General features: G+C 40.0%; 1 protein-coding gene across 8 annotated transcripts in view; it reads left to right on the top strand.

Moving 5' to 3' along the window:
* ELAVL4 (ELAV like RNA binding protein 4) overlaps positions 1-13,985 on the top strand; it is a 94,628-nt gene that overhangs the window by 27,014 nt on the left and 53,629 nt on the right. The gene's annotated exons all lie outside the window — the stretch shown is intronic.

The following is a 13,985-nucleotide window of genomic DNA, read 5'->3' as shown; positions in this document are numbered from 1 at the left end:
GTGACATGTAGAAAATCTTACAGGTGGAAATGGTCTCTGGGCTCTTAATCCTCAGACTTCAGCCCGATTCAAACTCAAAGTGAAAATGAAATATGAGTTTAGGCCTGAAACAGAGGAAATCAGAGGTCAAAGGAATCTGCAAGTGAAGAGACAGAGGCTATAAAGATTACCCAGAAAATGGAAGACCCCTGGCCTTAAAATACAGTCTTTTGAAACAGTTTTAAAGAAGTTGAGGGAAACAATAAAGGTAAGTACATGTAGCTTTAAAGGATCAAAGTGCTCCTGTTTTTAAATTGATTTTGAGGAGGAGAGAGATGAGAGAGGTTTATGATAAGAGCTGAATGGTGGGAAACAGAGCAAGGAAAACAGATTTCACTTAGAGCACAGAGAGCCATCCTTTCACTCATTTATTCTACTAATAAAACCTGGAGCTGGTCCCTGGGATTACAGATGAATCAAACACTGTCCCTGTGCTCAAGGAGTTCACAGTCCAATGATAGAGGGAGATAGCAAGATGGAGAGTCCCGATGATGCTCAATGTCTGTGTTGGAAATGTGTACAAGGGATAGAGGAAGGGGCCGCGATGGGTGGGGAGGGAGGGAGCATTAGGCCTGCTGATGAGAGAAGAGGGCCTTCTGGGCCAACAGGAGTGCTTTACAGAGCATAGCATGGGAGGGAACACAGTGTGCTCTGCTTTGCCGCTGCTGGTCACAGAACAGTGCTGTCCAGAGTGTGCTTTCCAAGGGCTTATGGAGGTTGTGGTGGGTAAAGGAGGAAGATGGGAGCCGGATCCCAGCTCTGCACCTTATGAGCAGGGACTAGTCGCTCTACCCCTCATTTTCTCCTTAACTCTCAGTTTGCTCACGGGTAAAATGCCATTGGTGGGAGGAGGGAGGATGGACCCCAACCCTCTCTGAGGATCTTCAGGAAAATTAAATGGGATGTTGAATGTGCTTACAAACTTTCCTACGTCTAGCTTGTGATTTAATGAATTCTTCCCAGTGGCTTTGTAAAGGTTCGTCTTGTTTCTGCAGGGAAATAACACTTGCCACGTAATCTCTGCTCTTGCCAACACACCTTTCCCATGGTAGCCTGGAAAATCCCTGAAGTGCATTTGGTCCATGTCTTTGCCCTTTGGGATCCACAGGAAGGCAGGAGCCATCCAAGTGGAGGGTGGACCAAGAATACACCCTGCTCTTAAACCCTGAGAGGGTCCATGTGGAAAGCCAGGAGCGCCCTCCACTCTCAGTATACAGACAATGTTGTGGTGATTTACTGAAATTTCCCATGAAAACAAGAGGGTTTTCGTTTTGAGAAATCTGAAGCCCTAATGACTATGCTTATTGCATTTGAAGTATCTAACTTTAACCCGTTCACAGTAAAGAGTTTTTTTTTAAGGGCTAAGTGCACCTGAAATTGTGTTTGTAAGTGATTAAAATGGTGCTTTCATCATTCAGTTTTTAAAGTTCACTTAATCTCTCCCCCTTTGCTCTATATTTCCCTGACTGGCATTATTGTGAGAACTTATTAGTTAATGCTTGTGAAGCATTCTGAAGATAGAAATGACTATTGATATAGCTGATGAGTAGTAATGTTTTTAAGTGTTCTTTTCTATTTCAGAAATTAAATTCCAAGGACAAATCTTTCCAGCTCTCAACTTTGCCACCTGCAACACATTTTAATGGGCACATATTTTCAGTATGTTATGTTTTAGACAACAGGAATGAACATATACTAAGTGATTACTATGTGCCAAGCTCTGAGCCAAATACCTTAAATTTGTTATTTTTCAATCTTCACAGTAACCCTGCAAGGCAGACAGAAAATTGTTCACATTTTTCAGATGAGTAAATTTAAATTACACCTCAGAGTGTCGTAAGTAGCTAAGCCAAGGTCAAGACTGGAGTTCATTTTCAAACCCAGATCAGATCAATTCTAAACTTCATGTTCTTTCCATTACACCATGTAGAATTTTGAATTAAGATCTTTCCAGTAATATGAATTTATTTGGCAGTATTTACTAATAGCAGATACATAGTCTAGAATTGTTTTAATCAGATTAGATTATTGACTTTCCCTGAGACTGCTGGATTGCCTTTTATGCTGATAGGAATTCTTTGCCCAGACTTGGAGGTTTGGAAAAGGGCACAGAATTTGGTTTCAGACTTGAGTTGATTGTGTTCTGGCTGAGTGACAGTGGGCACTGCCTGAAGCCTCATTTCTCCACCATATGTCAAGTGACTTCACTTCAAGCCGCAGGCCTCATCTGTAAGTGACAGGAGTGACAATTACCTACTTTGCAAAGTTGTGGGAAAATTAAGTGAAGTAATATACGTGGAGATACGTGTCACCTTTTTTGTGTGTGCTGTTGGGAGTATTGGAAAGGCTTCTGGTAGTTGCTTGCCTAGACATCTTCCTGTGTAAACCAAAGTACTTCTTAATCAGCCTTATCACAGGATCTCCTTTGAGATTGAGCCTTTTTGCCACATTCCAAGCAGGGACTGTGTTAGGCACTTAGTATGTGCTTCTCCATTACCACATTTATGACATTATATAGTAATTACTTATTCACTTATTTATTTACTTCCTTGCAGGCAGGAACCTCTTTTATTTCCTTCATATCCCTGGCATTTAACAGAATGGCTTCTGGCTCATCGAAGGAACTCATTAATGTTCAGGAAGTTAGCTTGGCTTTTGTTCCTTTATACTGCTTTTCTTCTTTTAAAAGCTAACTTCAGTTGTGGGAAGGGGCTATTCAAATGAACTGGTATATTATCATTATTAAATTGTAACTTATAACTTGCCTTAAAATATGCCTGTAACTAAAGAAGTGCAGGCTTCCCTGGTGGCTCAAACAAGAAAGGAATCGGTTTGCAATGCAGGGAACCCAGGTTCAATTCCTGGGTCAGGAAGATCACTTGGAAAAGGGAATGGCAACCCACTCCAGTATTCTTGCCTGGGAAATCCCAAGGACAGAGGAGCCAGCAGGCTGTGGTCCACGGGGTCACAAAGAGTCAGACACAACTGAGTGACTAACATACGCTATAACTTGCTTTAAAATATGCCTGTAACCAAAGAAGTTTAGGTTGCACTGATTTGGCAACAGCTGATTCCGAATATTTGGTAGCCTTTCACTCTTTTAAAAGGTAAATTTGGGGGATGAAAAGAATATGTCAAGAGTCGAAAGACCTTGCAAACAAATTTATTTTGTGATTTCAGAGATTGGTTACCCTACTCAAAGAAGTAAACTCCTCAGTAACCTTAGTGTATTGTAATTTGGATGTGTCATATCCAAATTATTCTTAGGGATGTATTAAATTAGCCCTTAAAGGACCTTACCTGAGAATTATTTATTACACACTTTGAATTTTAAAAAGATGCACATATATATATGCATATATAATAATTTTGGAACTTTATCATGTGTTTTTAAAAGGCTGATTATTTCTCAATTTTTAAAATACCAGTTTGACTCTTGCCCAATTGGTATGAATTAGATTTAAAAGGCATGTTTCGATAAAGACAAAAGATTGTGAAGACAGAAATAGTAACATATTTATCCTCTGTTCTAATCCAAAATTCTCACTGTTATGAAGCAAATCATAATGCATATAGTAGGAGAGTTTGAAAAATAGCACAATGAGATTGAGATGAAGGAAAATGAAGAGAATTTTAAAAATAAGATAAACTCATGGGTAAGGTTTATGCTTAAGAAAAATTAGCTGCAGTGAGGTCTTGTGCTCTTTCTGTACACAGAGAGGGCTACAGATCTGGCACTCGTTTTTCTAGCAGTATTACAAAGAGGGAACCCAGTGAATTACAGGATGTAGCATCCATAAAATAAAAGTAAATCCATCACACAGATAATAGAGAATATTAGTTGTTCATTGTCATAATAACGTATTTGCCTCAGAGCAGATAGAAGTATTCTGATATTTGTGATTTTTTTCTTTTTTTTTTTTTTGCCTCTCCACTTTGCCTCTTGTTCATGAGATTTTTATAAATATGTATTAGGAGGATCTCCGTAAGCAGGAAAGAGAGAGCGAGAAGCTTAAAAAGCATAGCGTGGAATGCTGCTTGACAGTGTCATACATTCACAAGATGTCCTTGAAGATGGAGCACAGAACAGAGATCAGGGAAATCTTGGCAGCTGCAGTTGGGAAAATAAATGGCTGTTGTATGATTGGGCAGATCCTGAAAGCAGGCTCCTGCTCAAACCATGTAATTAAGAAAAGTGGGAGCTTTTGTCCAAGTGCAGAATGTTCATAATATCAGAGTTTGTCAGCAGGAGCTTTTAGAATGGATCAGTACTTTTCACTCCCTGATCCAAGAAATGGTTTTCTTATAAATCATCCACTCTCCTTGCTGTCCTCATGAAGGTTGCCACCAGGCGATAAGGCAGACTTCAGAGTGTAACCTTGCTAATACGCAATGATTTAGGTGAAGGGGAAACCAAATCAGACTGTCTCAAAAAATGCGATTTTTATTCATTTGGGCTCCTATGTAGAAACAAGCAGAGCGTGGCCAAGGAGAAATCCTGCAGGACGGCTCTGGGAAGGAGATGGCATCCTTGTTAATACTGGGTCTGAACTGGGTTGAAGTATTTGATACTTCTTTTCTTTTTAAAATATAACTTTCTTTCAGATTATAAAGGTGCTATTGTAAAACAAACAAAAAACTTGAAGAATAGAAATGGTGACAAATATAACAATCACCTATAATCCTACTATTTATTATTAGCATTTTCATTTTTTCCCTCCTACTCTGTGCATGTTTATGTGATTGACATAATCCATTTTTAATTCTACCTTTTCTCTACATTGATTACAAACATTTTCTCATGTTATAAAAATGCATTATAAACCTAATTTTAACATTTGTAGAATACTGTATCACAAAATTATACAATAGCTTAGTCACCCCTCTGTTGGGCCCTCAGCTTGTTTCTATTTTTCACTCTTCTAGGCACACTGTTCTTAAGATATTTTACTGTGCATACTTTTGGTCTACAGAATTTTGGATTCTCTTCTGAGCTTCAGAATGGATCAACAGGTCTAAGAATATGAACATAAGGTTCAGAAAGGTTGTGCCAATTTATATTTCCACCTATAAAGATAAGAGAGACTATTTCATGACACTTTAAAGCAACACTTGCAAACCTTGAATTTCTGTGAATGTTCTCAGTAAGCATTTTGTCCAGAGATAATTCAGATCCACACTTCTCCCTGCCCAGTTCAGTTCAGTTCAGTTCAGTCGCTCAGTCATGTCCGACTCTTTGTGATCCCATGAATCACAGCACGCCAGGCCTCCCTGTCCATCACCAATTCCCGGAGTTCACTCAGACTCACGTCCATCGAGTCAGTGATGCCATCCAGCCATCTCATCCTCTGTCATCCCCTTCTCCTTCTGCCCCCAATCCCTCCCAGCATCAGAGTCTTTTCCAATGAGTCAACTCTTCTCATGAGGTGGCCAAAGTACTGGAGCTTCAGCTTTAGCATCATTCCTTCCAAAGAAATCCCAGGGCTGATCTCCTTCAGAATGGACTGGTTGGATCTCCTTGCAGTCCAAGGGACTCTCAAGAGTCTTCTCCAACACCACAGGTCAAAAGCATCAATTCTTCGGCACTCAGCTTTCTTCACAGTCCAACTCTCACATCCATACATGACCACAGGAAAAACCATAGCCTTGACTAGACGGACCTTCCAGGTCTGCATTATCACCAACCATGGTTTTCTAGAGCCTAAGTTTACTTGCTCCCCCTTGCTTTCCAAGAGGGTGTCCCTTTTTTCTAATGTTTCTTTCTTATACAAAAACAAACAAAAACACCTGAAAGGAAGTCAGTGAAGAAGGAAATCAAAAACCAAATTGCAAGTGTGATAAAGGAATTTTTAAAACTACCGTATCAGATTGATGTTCAAAACCTTTTCACTGATGAACAGATAGATGTACTATGCAGCTGTGTGCCTTGTCCCTGGGTCTAATTTATATATTGGTCACTTACATTACATGCACTGAGGTGCTGAGAACTGGTTTGTTTCTCTCAGTGTCTTTGACTTCGTAATGTCCCAAGATAATCACTGTCCTTTGAACTGGAAGAACCGTTGGCATTATACAATTCCTCTCAACAAAGCAAATGTTGCTCTGTGCAGATTTTTCTAGATACTAATTCCCTCCACTTCCCTCTGCTCTCTTCCTCATCTCTACCCCAACTGTGTTAAGAAAACAAGTATCTGTTCTCAAAATAAAAAATATTTTTATGTGGATTTCTGAAAAATTTAATCTGAGTTTGCACAGAACAAATGCAGAGAAGTGACCCTATGCTTTAGGTCATGATATAGATACCAAATAACCCACGACTTTTTACAGCTGAATCTTGGTGAGTTTGCTCACACTCTGAGCCACTAGCCAGGCTTTTTATAAATACACAGTATTTAATATGTTTACATAAATTGTGCCACTGGCTATTCTTTATGCATTTAATCAGAAGTCTGACTTAGTCTGTGGACAGTTTTACAAGTGACTCATTAGTGTTCTTTGTATGGAGGACGAAGATAACATAGATACCATCACAACTGGCTCCCATCCCAACAGGAATCCGTAGCTTATTATTAGGCATTTTGGTTATTTTGTCTACATTAAATATTCAGAGTTTGAGGTCTTAGGGAGTAGAATGGGAAGGAAATTGTTTTCCAATTGATTTTTTTATTAAAGGTGATATTTTTTCAGGAAGCCTGAGAGCTTGCCCATGAAATTACATTTATATTAATATAAAGACATTTCTTTTTCAAATATGTCTTTAACAAAGAGAGCTTATTGAAAGTTTGGGACTGTATTTACAGGCCATTTTGGAAAAGAAGACTCAATGGATGGTGGGGTGGGTGCGGTTTGAGGGTTTCCTTGTCTTTACAGTGAACTAGGTGATTAAGCCATCCCTCTGCTCTGGAGAGTTTTCTGTAAAAGTCTGTTAAAACCAAGTACTCGGGGGTTTTAGCAGCACTGCCCCAGGATGGGCACACTAGGAGATCATTTTAGGCCAAAACTGAAGCCCTAAAGGGACACTGTAAGATATTAAGGAGGCCAGTATTTATTTAGGAGGAGAAATGTATGTGATGTGTCTGGGGAACAAGATTAAAAACTCGGATTTCTGTGATTTTGAGAATAATGCCTAAGAGAAATTAAATTTTGATTATGCTTTTCATTTAAATGCTGGCCCTGCTATTTTAAGTATTAATGCCTCTTATTCTCTCCAGTGGCTGCTGATTTTGAAAAAAAACACAACCCTGACTACCACCACTGAGAATACTTTTGGCATGCCCTGTGCTCATCTCCAGTGAAGAAGATGCTGTTTCAGAGGAGTAATGCCTCAAGCTTACCTCATTGTTCCAAATAGTCATTTGTTCAGGACATAAGCATTCAGACCAGAAACAGGATTGTCAGTTCAGTATCAGAGTGGCATATGACTTGTCTGTGTATAATTTCATTCACGTGCTTTTGGTGAGGGGGTGGGGGTGGGAGTCATCAGAGACAGTCTGGAGGGAATTGCTTAAAGAAAGGGGTGTATACCATTGATTTTAATTATTTGTTTATCTCCCCTCCTTTCTCATTCTCTCAACTTGAACTCTGTAAGAGTAGGGATCAAATTATTTTTGTTTCCCCAATTCCTCCAACGGTGCCTTAGTCTATAAAGCATTCAATAAACTTGTCTTGAATTGAATACACTTGTTTTAAAGATATGCTGAGAATTTATTACCACATAACTTCCTAGAGTAAATAGGTCTTTCAGGTTATTTGTGCATCTGCCCAAAGGTATTATTAAACTGTCAGCATGTTTTCCCCAGTTGGAATTAATTTTTTTTCCTAGAGTTTTCTAGTTGCCTTCTAGTAGAATCTACAAAAACTTGGTACAAATGGTTTGGGGGGACATGCAGGCAGTCTTCAGCCAGATCCTCCTGTCTAGCGGTCTCTGTGAGTCATTACCTTAGTGGTGGGGGTATAGTCCTAAATTCCCTTTTCCTAGAGTGATCAGATCATAGATCTCAGCCCCTCCTCTTGGGCCCCACTAATAACTTATGGCTCCTTCCCAGTTGAATCATAACCAGGAAAGCATTGCATTTAGAAAAAACTTAATCTGAAGGGACCTGAGCAAATTAAAACCTCTTGAAAAGGAGAAGAGAGTATAGAGTTTATGAGCTGATGGACAAAACTTTAAAGAAATATGAATTTGGAGGGGGGGGGTGTTGTAAGGACATTTTTAGTATCTTTCAAGGAGCAAGAAGCAAAGTGAAGAATTATTCCTAAAAATAATATGTCTTCAGGAACACAGAGCCTGCTGTGTAATTTTCTAACTTTGGGGATTTGTTTTTCAGGCTTTTGAAAAGGGGGTGAGAGGCAGTAGTCTGGGCTGCTCCACCAGAGTCTCACATAGTGCATGTCAGAATTTATAAGGGTTAAGTGGGAAATGCCTACAAAGAGAATTAGGACTTTTATTTTTGTTCTCATGAATAATTTAAATCTATTTCTTTAATGGCTTGATTCAGTGACTGCCCTTGGTAAACATTATTCTTCATGCTCTTGGGAGTGCTTGTTCTATTACATAAGGCTTAGCTTTTATACATAAATTTTCAAAAGTCCTTCCAACATGGTAAAAGAAAACACCTTTAAATACTCATTAAAATATTTAATAAAATGCATATGTGTATTGCAGATGTACACACCTGAGACGTGTTTGCAATCAGCACAGTCCTTTAGTATCTTTCTAGTTTCCGGGAATACTGACATTTTGAGGGCACTGAAAGTAGAAGGAAGAGTATTTGAAAAAGAAACATATACCTGTGACCTTCTTAGGTTCTTTTCTCTTGATCCTTCTGCCTGCTTTTGGAGTATCAAGGCCACCCCTCCCCTAGAAAATCAGAAGTTGAGAATAGCTGAGTGTGGCATGATAGAGTTACAAGGGTCCTGCGCTGATGATAAATGTCAGCAGTGAGTTCTACAGGCGCAGGTTCCTGTAATATAAACTCGTAATCTTTTATTTTGCCTCATGACGTAAATACTGACGGTGTAAACTAGGTTAAGATACATAAATGCAAGACCATACAGTTTATTGTCAGACTGCCACTTCTATGGAAAATACTGGAGCAGAGCTATGGCGTGTTGTGGCTGACAGAACTGGTGAGGGGGCTGTGCTGGGACCCCTGATTTGCCTCTCTGGGGCCTAAAATAGTGATGTCCTCAGGTGTAAGGCGAGAGACCAGCCCTATAATTCTAACCTGGCTTCCCCACCCCTGAGCTTGAGTACAGGAAAGCCTTGTGAAGAGTGGGGGATAGAGGGAGCTGCAAGGGATTCATGAGCTGATGGAAGAAACATTAAAGGAGGCTTTAAGTCCTTTTTAGGATTTCAGAATGGCTCTTGCTTAATACACTTAAAGGACTTTCTGGCCATAGGACATGCTTATTCTCTCCTCTGTCATGTGGACCCTTTGGCAATAAATATTTGTTTGAATGAATGAATGAATTCTGAGGGCAAGAAATTCCATGAAAAGAGTGATTTGGGAAAGAAGGGAAGTTTCTGCCCTTTGATTATATTGCTACTCTTAGAGTCGATTGGGAGATTTCAGTCTGAGACCAAGGATTGATTTTAGTGTACCCAAAGTGTTATGTGTATATATATAGATAGATAGATAGATATTTCCAAGGAGAAAGGGCAGAGGTATTCAGCAAGTTCTCTACAGGGTCCATGTCAGCCAAAGCTTTAGCGGTCCTGCTTGAATGAATGCCTCTTAAAATCTGCATTTAAAATAATATCTAAATGTATGTCTGGCATATGATAGGAACTCAATAAGTATTCTATCTTCTTGCTATACAGAAGATGGAGATGACACTACTAAAATTGTTGGCTTATACTTCACAGGGTTGTTAGAAGGATTTAGGAACTATTGAACTTGCAAGCACTTTCATTCATTCAGTCGTTCTTAATGCAGAACCTACCCATTCTCAGGCCCTGTCCCACATGCAGGAGGTACTATTATAAATAAAACAGATGTGGTCTCTCTACTGTGGAACTCGGAGTTGAGGTTGCCATTCTTTGTGAACTGCAAAGTACTCTACTCAGAAGAGTAAGGAAATAAACATATCTCCACACCTATATTCAGGCACATTTTTGTGATATAACCATCTTCACACTCCCCCCAAAGATAAAATAGAAGTAAGCTCTCATCCAAATGGCCATGTCTGCATTGTCACAAGAATACGCAATGAGATATAGGCCTGGACCTAAGTGCCATTTCTGCCTAACTAGCACTGTGACCTTGTGCAAGTCACTTCCCCTTTCTTGTCCTCAGATTCCTTGTTATGATTACAGGGTTGGACTCAGTGGCCCCTGATGTTCTTTGACATCATGCATCCACCCTGTGAGCTCAGTGAGGGCCAGCTCCCAGTCTTTGTGTATCCCCTGGACCTTGCACAGTACCTGGCACTCCAGAGCTTCATCCCCGTTCATCTAACATTTCCAGATCTAGCTATCATGGAAATAAACCCTTTTTTTTTAATGAATATAACCTGGCCTGTCCAGGAAGCAGTATAACATATACTTTAGGTGAACAATAACGAAGGATGTTATTGAATGGTTACTTAGGACAGTTGGGAAGGACCCTGGATTGTGGCAACAGAGAAGCCACAAAGGGCTGAGAGGGTTGGCTTTTTTTTTCTCAGTATCATCCTGAGAAAGAAAGAAGCCTGGCCCAACCTCTGCTTCTTCTCCCTCCTGCCTCCGCAGAGATAAACGTCCCTGCAGCTGCATGCCTGAGGCCTTCCCTCTTGCTTTTGTTGTATATTTTGCAGGAAAAAAAAAGAGGGTGGGAGGGGTGAGGTTAATGTGTTGAGTGTGAGTAATTAGTCATTCAAACCATCGACATTGACAGTGACAAGATTTGAGTGCCTGCGTTATTGTGCACTGCTTTAATAGTTTATCCCTGAAATTTTCTGCCTGTATAATGTTTCTTAAAATACATCATGGGAACATAAAAGATTTAATGCAGTGCTTTGTGTAACCATTAGAGTTTGAAGTCAACTGAACCTCCTCAAGGCTCTCTTCTGGATGCTGACTGTAATTCTGTTCTTAATTGCTGTTCAGAAGAGAGAAGGAAGGCGAGTCAGGGGGTTGGAACCTGGTCAGCTACGAAGTTGGCTGTGAGACCCACACAGAATCCTTCATTAAAGTACATATGCACACTTAAGTAACTGATATATTTACTTGCAGTGAAAATTGTGCTATTAGAATATCAAAGGTGTTACCCTGGGGAAGCAAGCATTCTGATTTCGCCAAGCCAGCTTCTGAATTTATTGGAGGATAGCTTCCCACGAACACACATGTTTACCTCTGGTCTTTTTCCCAAGTTGAGATTGCAGGTGTCCTCTCTATAAGGTCTAGCATGTGACCTTAAAATGCCGTAGTTTCATACTCCATACATTTACATCCTCGCAGCTTCTCTTATTTTCCAAGTAACGCTCTTGGTTCTCTTGTGTGTCAGTTTTCAGTCTGACATTTTACATTTCTGATTCTTTTTTTAAGCCTGTCTTGCATCCTGGGATGCGTCATTAAGACCAGCAAGGGGTCTTATTACACAATGTATATTAACACATTTGCAAATGTTTCTCAGCTTTAAAACTGTACGCTTTTATTGAGAAAACTCTGTGTGTGTGCATATGTATATTTCCCTCAGTTCCTTCTGAGTCCACAAAAGGATAACTGTGCAGTGTGTGTGCAGAGTAAAGAGAGCTCCATCTCCACGAGACGGGAATGACTTGACCTGATTTATAGGTTTGTTCGATGAAAGGAGCTCAGTACTGAACATTGTATTTCATGGTTCCTTTTCAGAGGTTTGGACCCCAGTTAGGGTAGGATTGTCTGATGCACAGATGGGGCTCAGCTCCAGGAGTCAACATAAATTAGGAAATCCACACAGGATGTAAGGAGATCCAGAAGGCTTACTGGGGAACTGAAATTTCTTTGCTGCAGACCTGATACTTCCTAGGCCTTTCTGGAGCAGGGAGACCTGTGAAATATTCACAGGGACAAGTACTGGCTTTCACGACATGTGTCTGTGAGTCAAGCATCCAGTGAATTAAGAATGAACACAGCTGTCAGATGACCTGTTACAGTCTTGGTCCCACAGCATCTCAGCGTGCCTGGGTATGACTTACATTTGTCCTGCTCCATCACTGATACTCTAAATGCTGCCTTACTGCAGGATATTTCTCAGGTGTTTGAGTAGGAACCGTAGTGGTGCAGGGAAGGCGTTCTGTAGATTGTGGGACTGATTTTTTTGCCACTAAATCAAAATGTAGCTGTTGGGCAGCTCTGTGGTTCTGCTGGCCGAGCCTCCTGAACTGGATAAATTCTGTTTTTCATGTTCCTTGGTGAGTTGGTGGTGCTCCTTAGGTTTGTTGCCTGGACACCTGACTCAGTGAAGCAGTGAGACAAGACAGCAAAGGGAGGCACTGCACAGACCCAGGAGGCCGATGGCTTGGCAGAGCAGAAACCTACCTCCCAGCCAGGAGTTGTGATGATGTTCTAAAACATCATCTCCATTAGCATGATCCCTCCCCTGGGCACAACGCCCTGATTCTTTCCTGGACCCTTGCCTCAAGGGCAGAGTATCTGCATAGGAGTTACTGGGTGCATTTTTTTGTTGTTGTTAATCAGTGCTGAGGAGAGCTTGATTTAAGATTCCTCTACAGAGCCCTTTACTTTCTCCTTGCTCTCTGGACCAGCCTAACACAATCCCACAGTTGTCCTGAAAGTTTTGATGTGATAAGTGAAGCCACTTAGTTACCTACGTGATGGCAAAGAATCTTAGACGCTTCCCACCTTCCTCCATCTGCCTTGTTTCCCTGATTCCTCTTGAGACTTATTTTCTTTCTTTTGGTTTCAGTTCCCAGTTGTGATTATCAGAAGAAGAAGCAATTAGAGCAAAGCTTATCCATGTAGGGCATAATGAGGAGTAATAGTTACGATGCTTCTAGCCACTTTATGTTCTAGGCATCTTACATACATAAATAACCCTGCACAGTGGTGTTATTCTGGTTTATAAAGAGAAAACAGGCCCAAGAACCCAAGTGCCTGAGATCACGGAGCTAATAAGTAGTAGAACTAGAGTTTTAAGTCAGCTAAAACTCTAAAACTTATTCCCTTCTTACTATACCACTGTGTTTCAGATGAGCAAATAAGCAAAAAGCAAAACAAAACAAAAACAGCAACAACAAAAAAAACAGCCTCTGGACATTGATGAGGATGAGCAGCAACTAGAACTTTCATATTCTGCTAGTGGGAGAGTCGGTTGGTACATCTATTTAGAAAAACTATAGACAGTACCTACTAAAGCAGAAATACCCCTGAACCCCAAAATAGACTCCAAAGAATATTCCCAACAGAAATGTGTATGTACACCATAGGATGTGTATGTAATGCTCATAGCAGCATTATCTATAATAGTTAAAAAAAAAAAAAAAAAAAAACTAAAAATAACCCAGTGTTCTTCAAAGTAAAAGAGATACATAAAACATAATATTTTAATACAATGCAATTTTCTCCAGACATGGAGAAGAACAGTCTACCTCTATATTTCAAAACATGAAAGACACTCAGACATAATATGTGAAAAGACATAAAAGGGTACATTTTGTGTGATTCCATGTATATAAAATTCAAAAAAAAAAAATAAGTCTATGAATTAGAAATCAGAGTAGTGGTTACCTTGGTGGGTGGTATGAATGATGAGGATGGGGACACAAGAAAGTCTTCTGGAATGCTGGTCATTTTCTGTATCATGATCTGAAAGGTGGTTACTTGAGTGTGAGTTGTGTTCATTTTGTAAACATTCCTTGAGTTGTACCCTTGAGACTTGTACAGTTTACTACATGTGTATTAGAGAAACAGGCTTATCTCCCCAAATTTCTCAGAGCAGCCAAATAATAGTAATAATAATGGA

This window comes from Bos indicus, chromosome 3 (genome assembly GCF_029378745.1).
Source record: "Bos indicus isolate NIAB-ARS_2022 breed Sahiwal x Tharparkar chromosome 3, NIAB-ARS_B.indTharparkar_mat_pri_1.0, whole genome shotgun sequence".
NCBI classification, from domain to species: Eukaryota; Metazoa; Chordata; class Mammalia; order Artiodactyla; family Bovidae; genus Bos; species Bos indicus.
The sequence above is the reverse complement of the archived record's forward strand: the minus strand, read 5'-3'. Positions and strand labels throughout refer to the sequence as shown.